At 45.8% G+C, this 25,461-nt stretch overlaps 1 pseudogene; it reads right to left on the bottom strand.

The window, feature by feature from the left end:
* Positions 1–8,045: 8,045 nt before the first annotated feature.
* LOC139539219 (myosin-IIIb-like) overlaps positions 8,046–25,461 on the bottom strand; it is a 104,802-nt pseudogene continuing 87,386 nt past the window's right edge.

Below are 25,461 nucleotides of genomic sequence, written 5' to 3'. Positions count from 1 at the left end.
TAAATACATTGACAGTGAGAAGTGCAGCTTTGAGGTAGTTGGGGGGCAATGCAACAACATGAACCCTTTTTTAACTTTTCATATTCTCTGGACAGTTGGAGAGAAAGCAGGTTCCACATCTGTCTCACACAAGAGACATGAGAGAGAGGGGGGCTGAGTGAGAGAGGGAGTGGGGGAGCGCGAGAAGAGAGGTGCTCGAGGCTACTGGGTACTTGAGCCGCTATAATGGTGTCTCGTATGAGAAAACATCTGTGAATTTCCTCAGTGATCTACAAGAAAGTATAACTCAGAGCAGTCACTCAGCAGACCTTTGAAGTTGCTCTCTGACAGAAGGCTGCCATTGTTCACAGCCTCCAACTTAGAAGAACTCCAACTTTGGTCTCTCTAATTTTCAAGATTTGTCCTGCAATGCGATAAAACACATTTTTCACCCTCAACCTATGAAGGAGGGGATCTCTGCATATTCAAGAGAAAAGCCATGGCAATGTGCAGGCTGGCCCAAGGTCAAGGAAGGAGGGAAAAGTAATTTCACATTCTCTCAGCCCACCCTGTATGTGGTAATTCAGCCTTCCCACAATAATTCTCAGCGTCAAAACCTGCTCTGCCAGGAAAGATGAGAAACGGACATATCATATCAAGTAATTACGCTGTCGGAGAAGCCAGCCGGGGACAAAAGCACCTGTCGTAGACTAACTAACTGCATGTAAAAGTTCTCACTACTCATGTTCTCTTATTTACATATTCTGTGTTATACTTTACACTACATGACCAAAAGTATGTGGACACCTGCTTGTCGAACATCTCATTTCAAAATCATGGGCATTAATAAGGAGTTGGTTCCCCCCTTTACTGCTATAACAGCCTCCACTCTTCTGTGAAGGCTTTCCACTAGATGTTGGAACATTGCTGCGGAGACTTGTTCTATTCAGCCACAAGAGCATTAGTGAGGTTGGGCACTGATTTTGGGCGATTTGGCCTGGCTCGCAGTCGGCGTTCCAATTCATCCCAAAGGTGTTCGATGGGGTTGAAGTCAGTGGTCTGTGCAGGTCAGGCAAGTTCTTCCACACCGATCTCGACAAACCATTTCTGTTTGGACTTCGCTTTGTGCACGGGGGCATTGTCATGCTGAAACAGGAAAGGGCCTTCTCCAAACTGTTTCCACAAAGTTGAAAGCACAGAATCTGCTGTAGCGTTACGATTTCCCTTCACCGGAACTAAGGGGTCTAGCCCGAACCATGAAAAACAGCCCTAGACCATTATTCCTCCTCCACCAAAGTTTACATTTGGCACTATGCAGTGGGGCAGATAGCCGCAATAACAGCACTTACAGTTGACTGGGACAGCTCTAGCAGGGCCGAAATTTGACGAACTGACTTTTTGGAAAGGTGACATCCTATGCTGGTGCCACATTGAAAGTCACTGAGTGATATGAAGCCCTACATTGAAGCCCTAGGTGATATGATCCTGTTCCTCTTAGCAGTGGCAGAAAGACAGAGACAGATTTCCCCATTTAGTCTCCCAAACTACAGCAAGGCCACAGTGATTCTCACACTGTTTCCCGCCCAGCGTTTATTCTATGGCAGCTGGTCCCACCATCTGGGCGAGCAGTGCCGAGGCAAAACAGAACAGGTTACACCTTTGGCCATGCCCGGTCTGCTAGTGCCCCGTTCATTCCACAAACGGAGAGAGGCTAATCAGAATTTCACGCTCTGATTTGTCAAACCTCATTCCAACACCATAGGCATTCAAACTTTTTAGCTAAACAAATTTTGTAGGACATAGGATGAATGTTGTTTCCTTACGTTGTTTTGTATCTAGTCTTTTGCTAGCTTACTATGTTATTGCATGGGTAAGTGACCTGATTGTGGAATGCTCGTTTCTCAAATACAAATCTTTGGAGGAAAACCAGTCATTAGCTACCCAAATTACAGGGGAAAAGTTTCAAGGAAATCCCTTCATGCAAACATTTTCTCTTCATGCAAATGTGAGCAACTCAACTGTGCATAGAATGCCCTCAACAAATTGCAGGTGTGAGGAAGCTGAAACAAAAGCCACTGTAACTCTAATGGCATCCCTTGTCATTAAAAGTCCTTTGATGTGCATACTCAACACACTCTTTTATCTCCTTCTTCCTCTATCCCCTTTACTCTCTCTCTCGCTCTCAGCCTCTCTCTCTCTCTCGCTCTCAGCCTCTCTCTCTCTCTCTCTTTCGCTCTCAGCCTCTCTCTCTCGCTCTCAGCCTCTCTCTCTCTCTCTCTCTCGCTCTCAGCCTCTCTCTCTCTCTCTCGCTCTCAGCCTCTCTCTCGCTCTCGCTCTCAGCCTCTCAGCTTGTATGATCTCTCTCTCGCTCTCAGCCTCTCTCTCTCTCAGCTTGTATGATCTCTCTCAGCCTCTCTCAGCTTGTACTCTCTCAGCCTCAGTCTCTCTCTCTCTCTCTCTCTCTCTCTCTCTCTCTCTCTCTCTCTCTCTCTCTCTCTCTCTCTCTCTCTCTCTCTCTCTCTCTCTCTCTCTCTCTCTCTCTCTCTCTCTCTCTCTCTCTCTCTCTCTCTCTCTCTCTCTCTCTCTCTCTCTCTCTCTCTCTCTCTCTCTCTCTCTCTCTCTCTCTCTCTCTCTCTCTCTCTCTCTCTCTCTCTCTCTCTCTCTCTCAGTTTCTTTATTAATGCACTTTTTAAGGAATGTTCTTTTGCACAGAACCCTCAACACATCTGACATCTGTTTGACGTTCATGCCTGTCCATTTATTTGGCATCAATCATTAGCTTGCTAAGAGCATCATAGGGTAAGGCCTATGAGGACAGTCTACGAGAGTCTCTGCTGAAATTCTTTAATGCAAAGCTGAACATCTGTATCTCAAAAGGACATAAACTGCATTAAAACAGAGTGTGTCTGCAAATACTGTTCAAGAAACATTGATATTCAAAAACTCTTCCTTTGAACTCAAAGGATATAGAAACAGGACAATGTTGCCCTAATTGTGTTCACTCTTTGAAGTAAGACATCACTATTAGGTGAAAAAAGGTAAATGTGCTCCTGTGGAAAATAAAAGCTTTTCATAATTTGTAAAGGCTGGAGCTCGAGATATCAGAAAGAAAGCGGTAGTATGCAATGTGGTTGATATGAATGTTTTTAGGCTGGCTGTAGGTTTAATGAAAACACAGTGTTTGCAGCAACTAGTTAAAATGGCGAGGATAGCATCAGTGGTGATTTAACCACATTAAAGGAGTCCTCTGTTGCCCCAGATTCAGACAGATTTAATGAGGGAAAAACAAGAGGCAGCTGGGGTTTATGAAGAGGTATTAAACAAAACAGGTGACAGGCCTCAATCCTTTACTTAACAGACACACACTGAGATCTGCTCTGTCTGGTTGGTGTCCACCTGTCCGTCCAACACCACTATGACTACTTTTCCCATCCATACCATCGCAAGCATATTCTAAGCTTAGAACAAACAGTGTAACATTGTTTACCGGATACATAATCAAGTACCCAAGGTTGTTACATCCACAGGTCACCTCCTTTCATATGCTCAGGCAGGCAGTCAGCCAGGGACTTCATTTGGCTGAGAGAGAAAGAGGGAAAGTAACACCCACTTACAGCACCATATATCACCATAGTCTAACCTTGTTATTAAAACTAAGTAAGCCTATTTCAAATTCCTTTCCATGGTAAAACAGGGCCAAAATAATCAAGGGAGCATGATCACACTTAATTGATTCACTGTACTTTTAAGACGCACTACAGGGTGCTGTGGTGACCTATTTCAGCCGGCTCTTCAGTGGAACGAAATATCCCCAGTAAGGGACAAATGCACAAGCAGTATTGTAATTACTGCTGGATCCGCCGCTGTACAACTGGAGGTGAAGTGCTTTTGAACTAACTGCACAATCGCCAACACCACTATATAGGCCCCTTTTTTCCTTGCAATTTTCATATGAATCCCTCTGTGCAGTTTTGAAATGTAAAATACTGCAATACAATTTACGTATATATGTCTTAAATAAATATTTGGAGAGGTTCAATAACTAATACTCAACTATTCATTTTAATGTCACTGTCTGCTGTAAAATTATATCAGAGATTGAGTCTCTTAGTACACTCATATAGATTCCCTTAGTTTGACTTTCTTCAGCCAAAGTTTCAATCTCAAAGGGCATTTCATTTATAATCCTCTCTGGTAGAAAAGGTTTACAATTTGAATACAAAAATATGCTTCTAGCTTTGACAGAGGAACTAAACAGACCTTATTGGTCCTTGAAATTTGATCCGATTTGGGTATACTCATTTCTGATGCTGCCCCTAAACAACAGAAGAGCTTTTCCAAATCAAGACTGGATTCTGCCTTATCAACCACCAATAATCTTTCAATTCACTATTTGTATTTATTAAGGATCCCCATTTGCTGTTGCCAAGGCAGCAGCTGCTCTTCCTGGAGTCCAGCAACATTAAGGCAGTTATAAACAATTACAAATATTACATGACATTACATTTCATAACACTTTACCCATAACACTTTACTATCACACATTACAATACAACATCCATGTGTACGTGTGTAGAGTGTGTTTCTTATCATGTATATGTGTGTCTGCGTGTGTCTCTTCACAGTCCTCGCTGTTACATAAGGTGTATTTTTATCTTTTAAAAAATAATCAGATTCTACTGCTTGCATCAGTTACCTGATGTGGAATAGAGTTCCATGTAGTCATGACTCTATGTACTAATGTGCACCTCCCATAGTCTGTTCTGGACTTGGGGATTTTGAAGAGACCTTTGGTGGCCTGTCTTGTGGGGTATGCATGGGTGTCCGAGGTAGTTTAAACAGAAACATCGGTGAATTCAGCATGTCAACACTTCTTATAAAAACAAGTGATGAAGTCAATCTCTCCTCCACTTTGAGCCATGAGAGATTTACATGTATATTATTAATGTTAGCTCTCCGTGTACTTTTAAGGGCCAGCTGTGCTGCCCTTTTCTGAGGTCTCTCTTTGTGGCACATGACCTCACAACTGAACAGTAGTCCAGGTGCAACAAAACTAGAGCCTGTAGGACCTGCCTTGTTGATAGTGTTGTTAAAAAGGCAGAGCAGCGCTTTATTATGGACAGACTTTTCCCCATTTTAGCTACTGTTGTATCAACATGTTTTGACCATGACAGTTTATAATCCAGGATTACTCCAAGCAGTTTAGTCACCTCAACTTGCTCAATTTCCACATAATTTATTACAAGATTTAGTTGAGGTTTAGGGTTTAGTGAATTATTTGTCACAAATACAATGCTTTTAGTTATGAAATATTTAGGACTAACTTATTCCTTGCCACCCGTTCCGAAACGAACTGCAGCTCTTTGTTAAGTGTTGCAGTGATTTCACTCGCTGTAGTAGCTGACGTGTAAAGCGTTGAGTCATCCACATACATAGACACACTGGCTTTACTCAAGACCAGTGGCATGTCATTAGTAAAGATTGAAAAAAGTAAGGAGCCTAGACAGCTGCCCTGAGGAATTCTTGATTCTACCTGGATTATGTTGGAGAGGCTTCCATCAAAGAACACCTTCTGTGTCCTGTTAGACAGGTAACTCTTTATCCACAATATAGCAGGGGGTGTAAAGACATAACACATACGTTTTTCCATCAGCAGACTATGATCGATGTCAAAAGCCACACTGAAGTCTAACAAAACAGCTCCCAAAATCTTTTTATCATCAATTTCACTCAGCTAATCATCAGTAATTTGTGTAAGTGCTGTGCTTGTTGAATGTCCTTCCCTATAAGCTTGCTGAAAGTCTGTTGCCAATTTGTTTACAGTAAAATAGCATTGTATCTAGTCAAACACAATTTTTCCAAAAGTTTACGAAGGGTTGGTATCAGGTTGATTGGTCGGCTATTTGAACCAGTAAAGGGGGCTTTACTATTCTTGGGTAGCGGAATTACTTTTGCTTCACTCCAGGCTTGAGGGCACAGACTTTCTAGTAGGCTTAGATCGAAGATATGGCAAATAAAATGTACGCAGGTATGAATAACATTATTTGTACATATTAGTACTGTATGTCTCACAATGTGAAAAAAGCCATACAACATGTTAGCTAACCGTTTAAAGTCCCACAAAACCTGAATGCAACTTGACCTAGTCCTGACCCGTATTGTACCACCCTGCATACCACTGCTGGCTTGCTTCTGAAGCTAAGCAGGGTTGGTCCTGGTCAGTCCCTGGATGGGAGACCAGATGCTGCTGGAAGTGGTGTTGGAGGGCCAGTAGGAGGCACTCTTTCCTCTGGTCTAAAAAAATAAATAAAATAAAAATATCCCAATGCCCCAGGGCAGTGATTGGGGACACTGCCCTGTGTAGGGTGCCGTCTTTCGGATGGGACGTTAAACGGGTGTCCTGACTCTCTGAGGTCATTAAAGATCCCATGGCACTTATCGTAAGAGTAGGGGTGTTAACCCCGGTGTCCTGGCTAAATTCCCAATCTGGCCCTCAAACCATCATGGTCACCTAATAATCCCCAGTTTACAATTGGCTCATTCATCCCCCTCCTCTCCCCTGTAACTATTCCCCAGGTCGTTGCTGCAAATGAGAACGTGTTCTCAGTCAACTTACCTGGTAAAATAACGGTAAAAAAAAAAAAAAAAAAATGTAGTCTTGCTCTCTGATGGCCACCTAGGGCTTCTGAAAACCCAAAGGAATCAGAGTAGAACCTGGACTGACTGTGGCTGGTCCTGCTATCTAGGCAGAGCTCTAATGTGTTTCTCACTGAGTAAGAATAAGGAGGAAGGGATCTTCCGTCATTTTTATTTATTTTATTTATTTAACCTTTATTTAACTAGTCATACCCCCCTACTCTTCCTATTAAGATCAAAATCTTGGCTTGGGCCCTGGGGTGTCAACAAAAGGAGATGCAGTAAATGATATGCAAATTAAAACCCCCCACTACAAATCAACTTGCCAGCCCCGCATTTCCGACACATCTTAAAAGGAAATTCCTACACTTTGGGGGAAATTCAGAGTTACGACTAGCTCTGTGTCAGTGAAAGACCATTTTTGGAGATTCTAGTACACAGCATCGAACTATAGATCACTCTTGGTATAATGATAAAAAAATAACATATTACAATCATTATTGAATAATTCACTGCAAGGGGTTGAATAATTAACTGCAAAGGGTTAAATAATAACATTGACTATTCACATTACAGTATACCTCTATATTCTTAATACAGCTTTTCAGGAAGAAGACTTGATAACATAATTGTTACACTTAATTTAGTATACCACAGTGAACAGAGAATAAACTGACCATGACCCTATTAGTCCTTTCGAACGCAACCCTGGTCTTCACAGACTGAGGATGATGGGCAAATGTCTAGTTCTCAGAGTCTGCTTCCATGACAGATTTCCACCCGTACTCTCTAAATAGAGCAGTTTTCCTACAGTATCTACTTTGGCTCAAGCTTGCTGTTAGGGGAGTCTTAGTCGGGGTCTATCGTACAATATTCCCTGACAATGAAACTTTATTGGGAAAAAAAAAGATTTAATTAGTCTTTTCCTCTTCTGCTAAACAGTACTGTGTCATTTTCTTTCCACAAACGTGCCTTTGTCATTGACTTTCAAATTATGGATGCAACCTCTGTACCATGTCATGATTTTGAAAGACAAATATTTATTTTAACATGAGTCTCTTGTGTGAACCAGATTTTTTCAAAACAAGCCAGAAGAGGAATGAACGACACCATAACTAATCCCTACACTACTGGAGCCTATCTGACTAAATTGAGAGGTGTGTGGGGGAGGTGTCAATGTACAAGGAACTGCTGATGTAAAACATGGCAGCGGAACTATATTCATGAGACAAACCTTGATTGTGGAGTCCATGTTCAGCCAAATACACACATTCCTGTACAGGGGGAGCATCATCAGTCATTCTTAAAAATAATAGACATTTGCTTTGGTCTCTTGTTGTACATCACTGGTACTTGTAATACATGGTGCATATGGAGAAAATGTTCTTTCAGTGTGTGTCTGGCTAGTGCTCTTTGACTCTTACCAGTTGACAGGGGTTGTAGCTCAGTTCTGACTGAAGACTGGCCCTCTTGACAGGGTGGGAGGGGCCCCAGTTGAGGAGTCTTCCTCAGGGATTGACTCCACCATTGACAGTAATTTGTAGTATTAACCCTCTCTGTCCAGCACTTTGATTTGGCTGTGATGTTCAAGATAGGAAGATTATGAGAGGGAAAATGTTAAGACTGCTCTTTTAAAACATTTCAAACAGAAAATGTAGTCAGTTTAATCCCGTTAATAAAAGCAATGATATCTAACATAGATAAGGCAGAGAGGAGTTAAGCCTCTTCTATATGACATTGACTTGGTAGCCTATAAACCTGGTTTACAAATAGTCAAATTGTCAACAATTAAAATTAGCATGCTGACAAAGCCTTAATACGTCGCCCTCTCTAATGACGCAAAGGAGCTTGTAAAAAAACGTGGTTATTTTCAGCTCTCAATTTACATGATAGGAAAACAAAATCCATTCCTGGATTCTACTATTCCACAAAGGGCCTGCTCTGTTTAGAGTTGCTGTAGGAAGGAAAGCAGTTATTTACCCAAGTTTTCTCGGCTTCCTCTTGCTCCCCTGGTAATCCAGATTTCTCTGTGGAAAGGGCCAAGAGCACACAGTCAAAAGATGAGCAGAGAGTCATACATTTTTAATTCAAAGTGATTTTGTGTTGAATGAGAGCAGATGCTGATAGTATCAGAAGTCACAGCATATTTTTTATATTTTTTATCAAAGGGCTCAAGTGAGCCTGATGAAGCATGCATCTTGCTCAGCTTTGATAAACCACATCAATTATTCACCGTGAAGGCAGACATCCTGACATGAAAGCAACAGATAAAGAGCATAAGCACATGTTCAAGACAAGAGGCAGAGAAGCGTGGGGGTGGGGCTCGAGGGTCTGGCACAGGTAGATTTAATTGTATTATCATCTGGAACCAAAGTCAGACAAAGGGCTTTATCGCCACTTTGAACTCACATTTAGCTGGTTGTAATAGAGACTGTCTTCAGGGCTGTTCAGCAGTATGGGCTGCTTGCCCCGCCGGGGAGGGGTTCGCTGCTGCAGCTTGAGCACTGGACCTGCAACAGAGACAAATCACTCAGACACAGCACAGAGACAAATCACTGAGACACAGCACAGAGACATGGCACCCAGTCGGATCCTCTCACAACAACAACAACAACCAAAACAAACAACAACAAAATTCCACACAGATACGCAGTGCTGTAACAGCCCCAATGGATAACCACTACATAATGAGATGCATTCAAATTGCACTGGGCGGCAGGTAGCCTAGTGGTTAGAGAGTTGGATCGAATCCCCAAGCTGACATGGTACAAATCGGTCGTTCTGCCCCTGAACAAGGCAGTTAACCCACTGTTCCTAGGCCGTCATTGAAAATAAGAATTTGTTCTTAATTGACTTGCCTAGTTAAATTAAATTGAAAAAAAACACAATGAGGTAATAAAACCTCACAGAAAAATCATGAAGGCATTAAAAGCTGTAAGGGACAGGGTGAAAAGCAAATATTCCCACAGTTATGTCAATGGGTTTTTTCCCCCTCTATGAGACCCAAGAGGAAAGCCAAGCTCTCAGCGCTAACTGTGGCAATATGGCACCAGCAGATCAATGACTCAAACTCAGATCCACTTCTGAGAGCAGACGTCTGTAGCATTGCCAATTTCATGTTGTTTTCTTTTCATGTTCAAAGCCACATGGTTGTAACTATTCAATATTCATAAACACAATAGATGGGGATACAACATGGTAGGTTTTTGCAATAGCTAATGAGCAGGCTTACATGATCACCTGATTAATCAAACATGAGACCATTTAGATCACAGTCGATCTTTTCTAAAACTGTACATCCAAGTTTCAAGATTTAGCAGTTACAAAAATGCGTTTTAAAACTCAAGACACCTTTACAACGAAGCATCTATTTTTTATGCCAGATAGCGTTTCATCTTCTAGCCTTCGTTTTGGGTGAGACAGGACATTCCTTCATCATCTCCTATTACTTCAGCTTCCCAACCTTGACGTAAGCTGCATTTACTTTTTTGCAGCTTAACACTACTTTGTACTCACTTTGAACAGACCTCATCACATCTCAATCCTATACATCAAAGCTCAAGAGTTTTTTCCTCCCCTCATTCTGCTTTCTTGATGTTATTCAAACCAGCGTCGATTTACTAAATTCACAGAACTTCGAAAATGCCCATGGAGATGCTGTCATTCTTATATATCTGCACTTCTAACGTGGACATTTTATTTATCAGGAGCAGTCAGAAAGATTTCTTGTCCCAGTGTCAGGGCACACAATGTATTCTATTGTATTCAATGGGAAAAGATGTGTCAAAGGGTTGACGCTTATGTCAATACATTGCGTTCAATGGGAGAAGATGAGTGTTAACAAATTGAGGTTTATGTCAATACATTGCATTCAATGGGAAAAGATGAGCATCAACCAATTGACGCTTATGTCAATGGGAAACGATGAGTGTCACAGTGTTGATGTTTATGTCAAAACATTGCATTCAATGGGAAAAGATGTGACTCACAGACCCCCCCCCCTCTCGCTCTCTCTCTCCCCCCTCCCTCACTCTCCCCCTTCTTTCTCTCACTCCTCCCCCCATTCTCTCTCCCTTCTTCTTTCCCTCCCTCCTCTTCCCCTTCTTCTCATCTCTTTCCCTCTCCTTCCTCTCTCCCACCTCCACAGACAATATATTGATATATAAATATGCATCAATGGCATTGACACAATACAGTCAATACATTGCATTCAAGGCAAGAAAGTTGGTGATACAGCTACAATAAATTGGTGAAAGACTCAGACAGACAGGCAGGCAGACAGGCAAACAGAAAGATACACAAAAGAAAGAGACAGGCTGACAGACAGACTGACAGACAGACAGACAGACACAGACAGACAGGAAGAGACAGACAGTTTCAAGTAAATATTTTTTTCCCAACCAATATTCTGTTCAGAATGAATTCTCACAAGCCTCTTAGCTTCTAGAACTGCAACACCATTGTGTCCAATGGAGGAAAAAACTGCTTTTGGATCGATTGACTTCCAATTTCATATGCCGGGTCATGATGGACCCTGGGTCACAAATATGTACAATTTGGGAAGATTCCACCTTTATAACTCTTCGAAACAGCCCACATGACCCCCAATTAAGTCACTTTCTGTAATCACAGGAAGCTGAAATACAATGTACGGCCTCATGGGGACACTCTTTAACAATACCCAGAGTTTCAAGTCTTTACGTAAGAAGTTACCATTTTACAGAGGATGAAAAACAAGGTTTTTGTGTAACTACAGGGAGAGAATGAGGAACCATGTTGAGGATTAATTAAGCCATTTGCACAATAAGCTGAACCTCAACTCAGGGCATCCCTATAAGCTCATGATGGGTTGTGTGGAAGCGTGGTTAGCTGGCTCAATTGCAGTCCACAGATGCGTCATGGTAATGTGAGGGCTATAGGTAATGCTTTTCTATGGGAGAAAGGCCTTTTTCTCTGTGGGACCAAGTTTCAATTCATTTCACATGGTCAGGTGTAGGCTTGCGTTCATCGCGAGCATCTGTTGAACGATCCCATACCCATATTTTGTTTCTAGCCCAACCGTTCTGCCGATGTTACTCAAAAGCACATTAACTCTAGGTCAGGCTTCAAGTGAGGCCTACGTTTCTGCAATATAGTGGGAGGTGGGGTTAATTAGGGTTATTTTTTAGGGTTAGTGGACAGAAGTTAGGGTTATGTCTAGGATTGAGCCGAGATGTTGAGATGAAGCGAGGGTTAGGATTGAGGCTAGGTTTAGGGTTGAGCTGGGATGTGGACATTAATCTGGGTTATGGTTAGGATTAGCGTAAAGGTTGAGCCCAGAGTGGATATGAAGATAGGGTTAGGTTTATCCGGGGGAAAAGGAAGCTAGGTTGAAGATACTGTATCCCTGAAAACCAGATGTTTCCGTTTTCTTCAAACCAGCAGAGGGTGGGGCTGAGGTTTAGGGTTGAGCCGGGACGTACACATGAAGCTAGATTTAGGGTTAGCGTTAGGGTTGAGCCGGAAGTGGAAATGAAGCTAGGGTTAGTTTTGAGGCTAGGTTTAGGGTTGAGCCGGGATGTTGACATGAAGCTAGAGTTTAGGGTTAATGTTACTACAAGCTCCACTCTGTTGATCTACGTGCGTGCGTGCACATGGGTGGAGAGGGATTTTTGGAGTAGCGGACCACTTTGGGTAACATAATATCCTTACCGGTCCCACTCCCATTCATAACAAAGTCTTTTCATTTTGTCTTTTCATTTTGTGAAAACAAGGAAGAGTCGCCTGCCCTTGCTAGTAGTAGCTCGCTGGCAGCCTGGCTAGCTGGCTTTAGCCTTGCTAAAAGGATAGCAAGTTAGCTAGCCTTTTAAGCTTCTGACATCTCCATGTGAAATAATCAGATTTATAATGTAAAAATATGCCTGCCAAATATTTGTATATTTACTGGTGTAACCTAAAACATTATCCCAGGTTGATATGTTGCTTGTATATTCATTCCCATATCATCTAAAAACAGAACGTCATGTTTTGGTCACAGAGAAAAAAAGCACATGACTAGCTAGTTGGCTACAGCAGGTTCTACCATTTCTCAATAGCCTCTAATCACAAGTTATTATTTGTAAACAAAATAACTTTTGGGGTGGATTATTGGGTTTTCTTGCTGTCTTCTCATTTGTTGGGAAAGCAAAAGAAGAGTCTCTTGTCTTCCCTTGCTAGCAAGTTGGCTAAATACTGCCAGCTAGCTAGCCTTTAAGCTTCCCACATCGCTATGTGAAATAATCCAATTTATAATAAAATAATACGCCGTGGCAAATATTCTTATACTTGCCGGTGTACTCCCAGTTTGACAAACAGGAAGTATCAGTGACAGGCTCAATACAGAAGTGGTCCGATGAAGCAAATGCTAAGCTACAGGACTGTTTCGATAGAACATACTGGAATATATTCTGGGACTCATCCGATGGCATTGAGATGTTAACCACATCAGTAACTGGCTTCATTAACAAGTGCATCAATGAAGTCGTCCCCACAGTGACCGTACGTACATATTCCACTCAGAAGCCATAGATTACAGGCAACATCTGCACTGAGCTAAAGGCTATAGCTTTCGCTTTCAAGAAGCAGGACACTAACCCGGACACTTATAAGAAATCCCTCTACGCTCTTCGACAAACCATCAAACAGGCAAAGCGACAATACCGGACTAAGATCGAATCCTACTACACCGGCTCTGACACTTATCTGATGTGGCAGGGATTGTAAACTATCCCGGATTACAAAGGGAAACCCAGTCGCGAGCTGACCAGTGACGCGAGCCTACCAGACAAGCTAAATGCCTTCTATGCTCGCTTCGAGGCAAGCAACACTGACGTGGCTACGGACATCTGATCACGATCTCCATAGCTGATGTGAGTAAGACCTTTAAACAGGTTAACATTCATAAAGCCGCAGGGCCAGATGGATTACACAGACATTTACTCAGAGAATGCACTGACCAGCTGGAAAGTGTCCACTGACATTTTCAACCTCTCCCTGGCCCAGTCTGTAATACCAACAGTACATGTTTCATGCTGACCACCACAGTCCCTGTGCCCAAAAACACCAAGGTAACCTGTCTAAATGACTATTTCCCCATAGCACTCACATCTGTAGACATGAAATTCTTTGAAAAGCTGGTCAAGGCTCACATTAACACCATTCATCACAGACACCCTGGACCCACTTCAATTTGCACACCGGCCTAACAGATCCACAGATGACACAATCTCAATTGGGCTATGTGAGAATACTGTTCATTGACTACAGCTCAGTGTTCAACACCCTAGTGCCCTCGAAGCTCATCACTAAGCTAAGGACCCTGGGACTGAACACCTCCCTCTGCAACTGGATTCTAGACTTCCTGACAGGACGCACCCAGGTGGTGAAGGTAGGCAACAACATATCCCCCATACTGATCCTCAACACGGGGGCCCCTCAGGGGTGCGTGTTTTGTCCCCTCCTTTACTCCCTGTTCATTCAAGATTGCATGGCCTCGCACACCTCAAACACATCATTAAGTTTGCCGACGACACGACGGTGGTAGATCACCGACGACGATGAGACAGCCTATAGGGAGGAGGTCAGAGACCTGGCAGTGTGGTGCCAGGTCAAAAACCTCTTCTGCAACATCAGCAAGACAAAGGAGCTGATCGTGGACCACTGGAAACTGTTAGGCGGAGCGACACAGGGGAACCCAAGAGCAGACTCAGATGAGGAAACAGGGATGAATGAACCAAGATATTTATTGTAACACAGGGAGATATGGAGTGCAGATCCGGGGAAGCTCGGATGAGTTGTAGAAAACCAGATGTGGAGACTGAGGTTGGAGCGAACTGGGTAGAACCGGGTAAACAGGTCTGGAGGGGAATCCAAGGTAGTGGTGGTGAGCTAAATCCAGAACAGGGTAGTAGGGTGGTGAGATGTGGAATGGGAGACAGGAGCCAGAGACAGAGCGGTAAATGAGCAGAGATTACGATCTGGCAGAGTGGAAGTGGCAGGACTGAGTATTTGTAGAGGTCTTGATTATGGAACGAGTTGCAGCTGGTATGGATCTGCTCTGACTCCAGCACACCTGTCTCCAACCACACAATCACACAGCGAGGGAGAGAGAGAGAGTGTACTGGGGACTAACTGCAGGTCAAGCTTTAAGTACCTCAGTGTCCACATCACTAAGGATCTATCATGGTCCACACATCAACACAGTCGTGAAAAGGGTACGACAACGCTTCTCTTCCGTCCGAGGATGCTGAAAAGATTTGGGCCCTCAGATCTTCAAAAAGTTATACAGCTGCACCATTGAGAGCATCTTGACTGATTGCTTCACCGCTTCGTATGGCAACTGCTTGGTATTCGTCCGCAAGGCACTACAGAGTGAAGTGAGTACGGCCCGGCACATCACTGGGGTCGAGCTACCTGCCATCCAGGATCTCTATACACCAGGCATTGTCAGAGGAAGACACGAAAAATTGTCAAGGACTCCAGCTGCCCAAGTCATAGACTGTTCTCTCTGCTACCACAAGGGGTACCGATGCACCAAGTCTGGAACCAAGAGGACCCTGAACAGCTTCTACCCCCAAGCCATAAGACTACTAAATAGTTAACTATAACTACCCAGACTATCTGCATTGACCTTCTTCGCACTAACTCTGTTGACTCATCAAATATGCTTCTGCTAATTATCTATCTTTTTGCCTAGTCTCTTTATTCCTAGTTATATGTACATATCGACCTTAATAACCTCGTACCCCTGCACATCAACTCTGTACTGGTACCTCTTGCATATAGCCAAGTTATCCTTACTCATTGTGTATCTATACTTATTATTTCTTTACATTTTTTTACCCCCTTTTTCTCCCCAATTTCATGATTACAATCTTGTCTCATTGCTGCAACTTTTCATTGGCTCGGGAGAGGTGAATGTTGAGTCATGAGTCCTTCCGAAACATGACCAGCTAAACTACGCTTCTTAACAACCGCTCGCTTAACCCGGAAGCCAGCTGCACCAATGTGTCAGAGGAAACACTGTTCAACTGACGACTGAAGTCAGCATGCAGGCGCCCGCCCTGCCACAAGAGCACGATGAGCCAAATAAAGTCTCCTCAGCCAAACCCAGGCCAATTGTGCACCGCCCTATGGGACTTCCGGTTACGGCCGGTAATGACACAGCCTGGGATCGAACCCCAGGCTGTAGTGACGCCGCAACACTGCGATGCAGTGCCTTAGACCGCTGCGCCACTCGGGAGGACGTGTATCTATACTTTTATTATTACGTGCTTTACTTTTCTAATATTTCTCTATTTTCTTTCTCTCAGGCATTGTTGGTAAGGGCCCGTAAGTAAGCATTTCACTGTTAGTACACACCTGTTGTTTACGAAGCATTTGACAAATAAACATTTATTTTATTTGATATGCTGCTTGAATGTATTCACTCCCATATCAGCTAAAAATAAAATGTCATCATGTTTTGGTTGTAGAGAAAAAGCACACATCTCGCAGCTGTTTTCACCAGTAGCCCGGAATCATTAGTTATTACTTTAAAACAAAATACATTTTGGGGGGATTCTAATCAGGCTACAATGTTGTTTGGTTTATTGTTTGAATAGTCAATGAGATTATATTAGCTTATCAATGCAAAATAGTCTACTTTGATGCCTAGCCTATAGCTTATAGATCCGATCAAGGAACCAAGCAAGCTTCAGTACCTACACAACACTGCCCCCACGGCTACAAAAGGGATGATACGGCGCATTCAAATTTTCAAGTGGCACGGGAGTACGTTGAATGTCGGAGCGCACTACAAGGAGCTGCCGCTTTTGTGACAAAAATTGACATTGCAACATTGCGCTACGCTCTGTCAGCTTTGTATGCGTATTATGTGTAGACCCCTTTATGGTTAGGGCCCTGGACACCATATGTGAATTGATTGTCCCCCATCTATCTTCAGAGCTCATGCTAGGATGGCCGGGGGGTTAAACTGGGACATGCTTAACACCCCGGCCATCCTACAATCTAAGCTTGATGGCCTCAATCTCACGCAAATGATCAATGAACCTACCAGGTACAACCCCAAATCCGTAAACACGGGCACCCTCATAGATATCATCCTAACCAACGTGCCCTCCAAATACACCTCTGCTGTCTTCAACCAAGATCTCAGCGATCACTGCTTCATTGCCTGCATCCGTAATTGGTCTGCGGTCAAACGACCACCCCTCATCACTGTCAAACGCTCCCTAAAACACTTCAGCGAGCAGGCCTTTCTAGTCGACCTGGCCCGGGTATCCTGGAAGGATATTGACCTCATCCCGTCAGTAGAGGATGCCTGGTTATTCTTTAAAAGTGCCTTCCTCACCATCTTAAAGAAGCATACCCCATTCAAACAATTTAGAACTAGGAACAGACATAGCCCTTGGTTCACTCCAGACCTGACTGCCCTTGACCAGCAGAAAAACATCCTGTGGCGTACTGCATTAGCATCAAATAGCCCCCGTGATATGCAACTTTTCAGGGAAGTTAGGAACCAATATACACAAGCAGTTAGGAAAGCTAAGGCTAGCTTTTTCAAACAGAAATTTGCATCTTGTAGCACAAACTCTAAAAAGTTCTGGGACACTGTGAAGTCCATGGAGAAAAAGAGCACCTCCTCCCAGCTGCCCACTGCACTGATGCTAGGAAACACTGTCACCACCGATAAATCCATGATAATTGAGAATTTCAATAAGCATTTTTTTACGGCTGGACATGCTTTCCACCTGGCTTCCCCGGTCAACTGCCCTGCACCCCCCACAGCAACTCGCCCGAGCCTCCCCCATTTCTCCTTCATCTAAATCCAGATAGCTGATGTTCTGAAAGAGCTGCAAAATCTGGACCTCTACAAATCAGCCAGGCTAGACAATCTGGACCCTCTCTTTCTAAAATGATCTGCCGAAATAAATTGTTGCAACCCCTATTACTAGCTTGTTCAACCTCTCTTTCATATCGTCTGAGAACCCCAAAGATTGGATAGCTGCCGCGGTCATCCCCCTCTTCAAAGGGGGAGACACTCTAGACCTAAACTGCTACAGACCTATATCTATCCTACCCTGCCTTTCTAATGTCTTCGAGAGCCAAGTTAACAAACAGATCACCGACCATATCGAATCCCACCGTACCTTCTCGGCTATGCAATCTGGCTTCCGAGCTGGTCTTGGGTGCACCTCAGCCACGCTCAAGGTCCTGTGCAGCCGTATTCATCGACCTGGCCAAGGCTTTCGACTCTGTCAATCACCACATTCTTATCGGCAGACTCAACAGCCTTGGTTCCTCAAATAACTGCCTCGCCTGGTTCAACAACTATTTCTCTGATAGAGTTCAGTGTGTCAAATCGGAGGGCCTGTTGTCCGGACCTCTGGCAGTCTCTATGTGCGTGCCACATGGTTCAATTCTCGGGCCAACTCTCTTCTCTGTATACATCAATGATGTCGCTCTTGCTGCTGGTGATTCCCTGATCCACCTCTACGCAGACGACACCATTCTGTATACTTCTGGCCGCTCTTTGGACACTGTGTTAACTAACCTCCAGACGAGCTTCAATGCCATACAACTCTCATTCCGCGGCCTCCAACTGCTCTTAAATGCAAGTAAAACTAAATGCATGCTCTTCAACCGATCACTGCCCGCACCTGCCCGCCCGTCCAGCATCACTACTCTGGACGGTTCTGACCTAGAATATGTGGACTACAAATACCTAGGTGTCTGGTTAGACTGTAAACTCTCCTTCCAGACCCACATTAAGCATCTCCAATCCAAAATTAAATCTAGAATCGGCTTCCTATTTCGCAACAAAGCATCCTCCACTCATGCTGCCAAACGTACCCTCGTAAAACTGACTATCCTACCGATCCTCGACTTCAGCGATGTCATTTACAAAATAGCCTCCAACACTCTACTCAACAAATTGGATGCAGTCTATTACAGTACCATCGATTCTGTCACCAAAGCCCCATATACTACCAACAACTGCGACCTGTACGCTCTTGTTGACTGGCCCTCACGTCATATTCATCGCCAAACCCACTGTCTCCAGGTCATCTACAAGTCTTTGCTAGGTAAAGCCCCGCCTTATCTCAGTTCACTGGTCACCATAGCAGCACCCACCCGCAGCGCGCTCCAGCAGGTATATTTCACTGGTCACCCCCAAAGCCAATTCCTACTTTGGCCGCCTTTCCTTCCAGTTCTCTGCTGCCAATGACTGGAACGAACTGCAAAAATCGCTGAAGCTGGAGACTCTTATCTCCCTCACTAACTTTAAGCACCAGCTGTCAGAGCACCTCACAGAATATTGAACCTGTACATAGCCCATCTGTAAATAGCCCATCCAACTACCTCATCCCCATACTGTATTTATTTATTTATTTTGCTCCTTTGCACCCCAGTATCTCTACTTGCACATTCATCTTCTGCACATCTGTCACTCCAGCGTTTAATTGCTATATCGTATTACCTCGCCACTATGGCCTATTTTATTGCCTTACCTCCCTTATCTTACCTCATTTGCACACACTGTATATATCCTTTTTTCTACTGTATTATTGACTGTATGTTTGTTTATTCCATGTGTAACTCTGTGTTGTTGTATGTGTCAAACTGCTTTGCTTTATCTTGGCCAGGTCGCAGTTGTAAATGATCATTTGTTCTCAACTTGCCTACCTGGTTAAATAGAGTTGAAATATATATATTTTTAAAGGGCCTCAATTCTAGAAATAACCCTAATTAATTCGCCCCACCCAGTCTGCCCGACGGTAAAGGAGTGAACAGCTTTTGAGTGACATATGCAGAATGGAAACAAAATCCAGGTATGGGAGAGTTCAACAGATGCTCCCGATGAACGCAAGCCTACAACCTGACCATGTGAAATGAATTCTTCTCAGTGAAAACTTGGTCCCACAGAGAACAAGGCCTTTCTTGCATAGAAAAGCATTACCTATAGCCCTCACATAACCATTACCCACCCGTGGACTGTAATTGAGCCAGCTAACCGCGCTTCCACACAACTCATCGTGGCCTTATAGGGATGCCCTGTGTTGAGGTTCAGCTTACTGTGGCAACATGAAATGGGTTAATTCATCCTCAACATGGGGCTTCATCCTCTCCCTGTTACACAAAAACACTGTCTTCCATCCTCTGTAGAACGGTCCATTCTTAACGTAAAGACTTGAAGCTCAGGGCATTGATAAAGAGTGTCCCCAGGAGGCCATACATTGAATTTCTACTTCCTGCAATTACAGTAAGTGACTTAATTCGGAGTCATAGGGGCTGTTTTGAAGGCTTAAAAAGGTTGAATCTTCCAAATTATATATACTTGTGACCGGGAAACTGTCATGTCCCGGCATATGAAATTGAAAGTCAATCGACCCAAAAGCATTTTTACCTCAATTGGACACAATGGTCTTGCAGTTCTAGAAACTGTCTGTGTGTCTGCCTTCGTCTACCTGCCTGCCTGTCTTTCAGCGTCAATGTCCTGTCTGTGGAGGTGGGAGAGGAGGGAGAGAGAGAGGAGGGAGAAGAAGATGAGAAAAGGCGGAGGGGAGGCAAAGAAGGAGGGAGAGAATGGAGGGGGAGGAGGGAGAGAGGGAGGGGAGAGGAGGGAGAGAGAGAAGGAGGGAAGAGAGAAAGGGACAGAGTGAAGGAGAGTGAAGGAGAGAGTGAAATATTGTTTATTTTACTTTTGTTTATTATCTATTTCACTTGCTTTGGCAATGTTAACATATGTTTCCAATGCCAATAAAGCCCTTAAATTGAATTGAGAGAGATGAGAGGAGGGAGGAGGAGGGGAAGAAGGAGGGTGAGTGAATGGAGGGGGGAGGGAGATAAGGGGGAGATGGTGGGAGGAAGGGGGAGAGAGAAGGTGAATTGGGGAGGGGAGAGAGAGGGAGAGGAGGGAGGGAGAGCGATAGAGAGAGGAGGGAGATAGGAGGGAGAAAGAGAGAGGGGGCGAGATGGGGAAAGGGTGGAAGGGTGAAAGAAGGGGGAGGAGAGAGAAGAGGAGGTAGAGAGAAAGAGACAGGGAGAGAGGTCTGTATTTCTGTCTGTAAGTCTCACCTTTTCATCTTTTCCCATTGACTAGAATATAGTGACATAAGCTTCAATTGGTTGACACTCATTTACATTTTAGTCATTTAGCAGACTTATCCAGAGTGACTTACAGTTAGTGCATTCATCTTAAGATAGCTAGGTGGGACAACCACATAGGACAGTCATAGTAAATACATTTTTCCTCAATAACGTAGCTATCTGCAAAGTCAGAGCTAGTAAGGGGGAAAAAGGTCAAGTGTGAGTATTAGTTCGCGAAAGGCTTATTTAACATATTTTTTTTAATGCAATGTATTGACAGAAGCTTCAATTGGTTGACACTCATCTTTTCCCATTGAATGCAATGTAAGACGTAAGCACCAATTGGTTGATGCTCATCTTTTCCCAATGGCACCACAAAGCTTGCTGGGAGCATGGCCAATTGATGTAAGCTTCAATCGGTTGAAGGTTTTTACAAAAATATTGTGTGTGGGACATTATTCTGCTAATGACGTTTGAAATGGGATTGATAAGCAAATTAAAATTTCCCTGAAACCGAATCAAAGCACTCAATTAAGAATAATGAATCCTGACGGCCTTGAACAAAGTGTCATAATGTAATCATACTGCAGAATATTGCAACTACAGTACATAGCAGTATGCTGTAAGGAAGTCGGTGTGTAGCTGGTGTATAGGAGTCAGGCGCAGGACAGCAGATATGAGTAAATAAACGTATATTACTCAACATTTAATAAATGCAATACAAAAACAGAGCCCACAATAACGGACCTTCCTACATAGAAACAATCACTCACAAACAAACATGGGGGAACATAGGGTTAAATAATGAACAGGTAATTGGGGGATTGAAACCAGGTGTGTAAGACAAAAACAAAACAAATGGAAAATGAAAAGTGGATCGGTGATGGCTAGAAGGCCGGTGACGTCGACCGCTGCCCGAACAAGGAGAGGGACCGACTTCGGCGGAAGTCGTGACAGTACCCCCCCCTTGACGCGCGGCTCCAGCAGCGCGTCGACACCGACCTCGGGGACAACCCAGAGGACGAGGCGCAGGGCGATCCGGATGGAGACGGTGGAACTCCCGCAGCAACGAAGGGTCCAAGACGTCTTCCACCGGCACCCAGCATCTCTCCTCCGGACCGTACCCCTCCCAGTCCACGAGATACTGATGGCCCCTCGCCCGACGCCTCGAGTCCCAGATGGCTCGAACAGCATACGCCGGGGCCCCCTCGATGTCCAAAGGGGTCGGAGGAACCTTGTGCACCTCACACTCCTGGAGTGGACAAGCCACCACCGGCCTGAGGAGAGACACATGGAACGAGGGATTAATACGGTAATCTGTGGGAAGGTGTAACCTGTAGCATACCTCGTTCAGTCTCCTCAGGACTTTGAATGGCCCCACAAACTGCAGACCCAGCTTCCGGCAGGGCAGGCGGAGGGGCAGGTTTCGGGTCGAGAGCCAGACCCGGCCCCCCGGTGCAAACACTGGGCCCTCACTGCGGTGGCGGTCGGCGCTCGCCTTCTGCCGCCTCACGGCCCGTTGCAGGTGCACATTGCAGGTCTCCTCTGAGCGCTTAAACCATTCGTCCACCGCAAGAGCTTCGATCTGGCTCTGATGCCATGGTGCCAGAACCGGCTGATACCCCAGTACGCACTGGAAAGGAGAGAGGTTAGTGGAGGAGTGGCAGAGTGAGTTTTGGGCCATCTCTGCCCAGGGGATGAACACCGCCCACGGCCGGTCCTGGCAATATGACCGCAGAAACCTACCCACATCCTGATTTACTCTCTCCACCTGCCCGTTACTCTCGGGGTGAAAACCTGAGTTAAGGCTGACCGAGACCCCCAGACGTTCCATAAACGCTCTCCAGACCCTGGACGTGAACTGGGGACCCCGATCAGAGACTACATCCTCAGGCACCCCATAGTGCCGGAAGAAGTGAGTGAACAGGGCCTCCGCAGTCTGTAGGGCCGTAGGACTTAGGAAACCGATCCACAACGACCAGGATCGTGGTGTTGCCCTGTGATGGAGGAAGATCTGTCAGGAAGTCCACCGACAGGTGCGACCACGGCCATTGTGGAACGGGTAGGGGTTGTAACTTCCCTCTGGGCAGGTGCTTGGGAGCCTTGCACTGGGCGCACACCAAGCAGGAGGCAACATAAACCCTCAACATAAACCCTCAAGTATGGGAGTGTGATCCATGGACCGCTCCTCTGTGTCATACATCTGGGACAGTGTGTCTGCCTTAGCGTTTTGGGAACCTGGTCTGTAAGACAGAGTGAAAAAAGAACGGGTAAAGAACATGGCCCACCTTGCCTGGCGAGGGTTCAGTCTCCTCGCCGCCCGGATGTACTCCAGATTGAGGTGATTAGTCCAGATGAGAAAAGGGTGTTTAGCCCCCTCAAGCCAATGTCTCCACGCCTTCAGATCCTTGACAACAGCCAACAGCTCTCGGTCCCCCACATCATAGTTTCGCTCCGCCGGGCTGAGCTTCTTCGAAAAGAAAGCACAGGGGCGGAGCTTTGGTGGCGTGCCCGAGCGCTGAGAGAGCACGACTCCTATCCCAGCCTCGGACGCGTCCACCTCCACTATGAACGCCAAAGAGGGATCCGGATGAGCCAGCATGTGAGCCGAGGTAAACAGAGCCTTCAGGTGACCAAAAGCCCTGTCCGCCTCAGCCGACCACTGCAGCCGCACCAGTCCCCCCTTCAGCAGTGAGGTAATGGGAGCTGCTACCTGACCAAAACCCCGGATAAACCTCCGGTAGTAGTTGGCAAACCCTAGAAACCGCTGCACTTCCTTTACCGTGGTGGGAGTCGGCCAATTACGCACGGCTGAAATGCGGTCACTCTCCGTCTCCACCCCTGAAGTGGAAATGCGGTACCCTAGGAAGGAGACGGACTGTTGGAAGAACAGACATTTCTTAGCCTTGACGTACAGGTCATGCTCCAACAGTCAACCAAGCACCCTGCGCACCAGGGACACATGCTCGGCGCGTGTAGCGGAGTATTACAGAATGTCGTCGATATACACCACTACACCCTGCCCGTGCAGGTCCCGGAAAATCTCGTCAACAAAGGCCTGGAAGACTGATGGAGCATTCATCAACCCGTAAGGCATGACGAGGTACTCATAGTGCCCTGAGGTGGTACTAAATGCCGTCTTCCACTCGTCTCCCTCCCGGATACGCACCAGGCTGTAAGCGCTCCTGAGATCCAATCTTGTGAAGAAGCGCGCCCCGTGCATTGACTCGATTGCACTGGCGATGAGAGGCAGCGGGTAGCTATACCTCACAGTGATCTGATTGATCCCTCGATAGTCAATACACGGGCGTAGACCCCCATCCTTCTTCTTCACAAAAAAGAAACTCGAGGAGGCAGGTGAAGTGGGGGGCCGAATGTATCCCTGCCCCAGGGAATCGGAGGCATATGTTTCCATAGCCACCGTCTCCTCCTGTGACAGAGGATACACGTGACTCCTGGGAAGTGCTGCGTCTACCAGGAGATTTATCGCACAATCCCCCCGTCGATGAAGTGGTAATTTAGTCGCCCTCTTCTTACAGAAGGCGAGAGCCAAATCGGCATATTCTGAGGGGATGCGCACGGTGGAGACCTGGTCTGGACTTTCTACCGTAGTCGCACCGATGGAAACCCCCACACACCTCCCTGAGCATTCTCGTGACCACCCCTTGAGAGCCCTCTGTTGCCACGAAATAGTGGGGTCATGACAGGCCAACCAGGGTAAGCCCAGCACCACGGGAAACGCAGGAGAATCAATAAGGAAGAGACTGATTCTCTCCTTATGACCCTCCTGCGTAACCATGTCAAGTGGAGCGGTGGCCTCCCTAATCAGCCCTGACCCTAATGGTCGACTATCTAGGGCATGCACAGGGAAGGGCATATCCACAGGAACAAGGGGAATCCCTAAACTATGAGCAAATGAACGGTCAATAAAATTCCCAGCTGCACCTGAATCTACTAGCGCCTTATGCTGGGAATGCGGGGAAAACTCAGGAAATGAAATAAACACATACATGTGAGCAACAGGGGGCTCTGGGTGAGCCTGGTGCCGACTCACCTGGGGTGACACGATAGTGCCCTGCCTGCTGCCTCGACTCCCTGAGGAACCCCCCCAGCACCTACCAGCAGTGTGCCCTCTGCGGCCACAGATGGTGCAGGGAATGGCCCCTCCTCCGGTCGCCCTAAGTGCAGCACCTCCCGGCTCCATGGGCATCGGAGCGGAGGTGCTGGGGATGGAAATGACAGGTCCCGATCCGGACGTCCGCGGGCAGTCAGCAGGTTGTCCAGCCGGATGGACATGTCCACCAGCTGGTCCAATGTGAAGGTGGTGTCTCGGCAGGCCAACTCCCGACGGACGTCCTCGCGCAGTCTGCACCTGTAGTGATCGATCAGGGCCCTGTCGTTCCATCCCGCGCTGGCGGCCAAGGTCCGGAAGTCCAAGGCGGAATCCTGCGCGCTCCTCGTCCCCTGCCTCAGGTGGAACAGACGTTCCCCCGATGGAACAGACGTTCATTAACTCTGCGTAATGGTCCAACGCCGCATCTCCCTCACTCCATACGGCGTTGGCCCACTCCAGGGCTTTGCCTGAGAGGCAGGAGACGAGGGCGGAGACACTCTCACGCCCCAAAGGAGCCGGGTAGACGGACGCCAGGTAGATCTCCAGCTGTAGTAGAAACCCCTGGCATCCGGCAGCCGTCCCATCATAGTCCCTCGGAAGCGCGAGTCGAATCCCGCTGGGAC

Source organism: Salvelinus alpinus, chromosome 14 (assembly GCF_045679555.1).
Source record: "Salvelinus alpinus chromosome 14, SLU_Salpinus.1, whole genome shotgun sequence".
NCBI lineage: Eukaryota > Metazoa > Chordata > Actinopteri > Salmoniformes > Salmonidae > Salvelinus > Salvelinus alpinus.
This window is presented reverse-complemented; position numbering and strand designations above follow the sequence as displayed.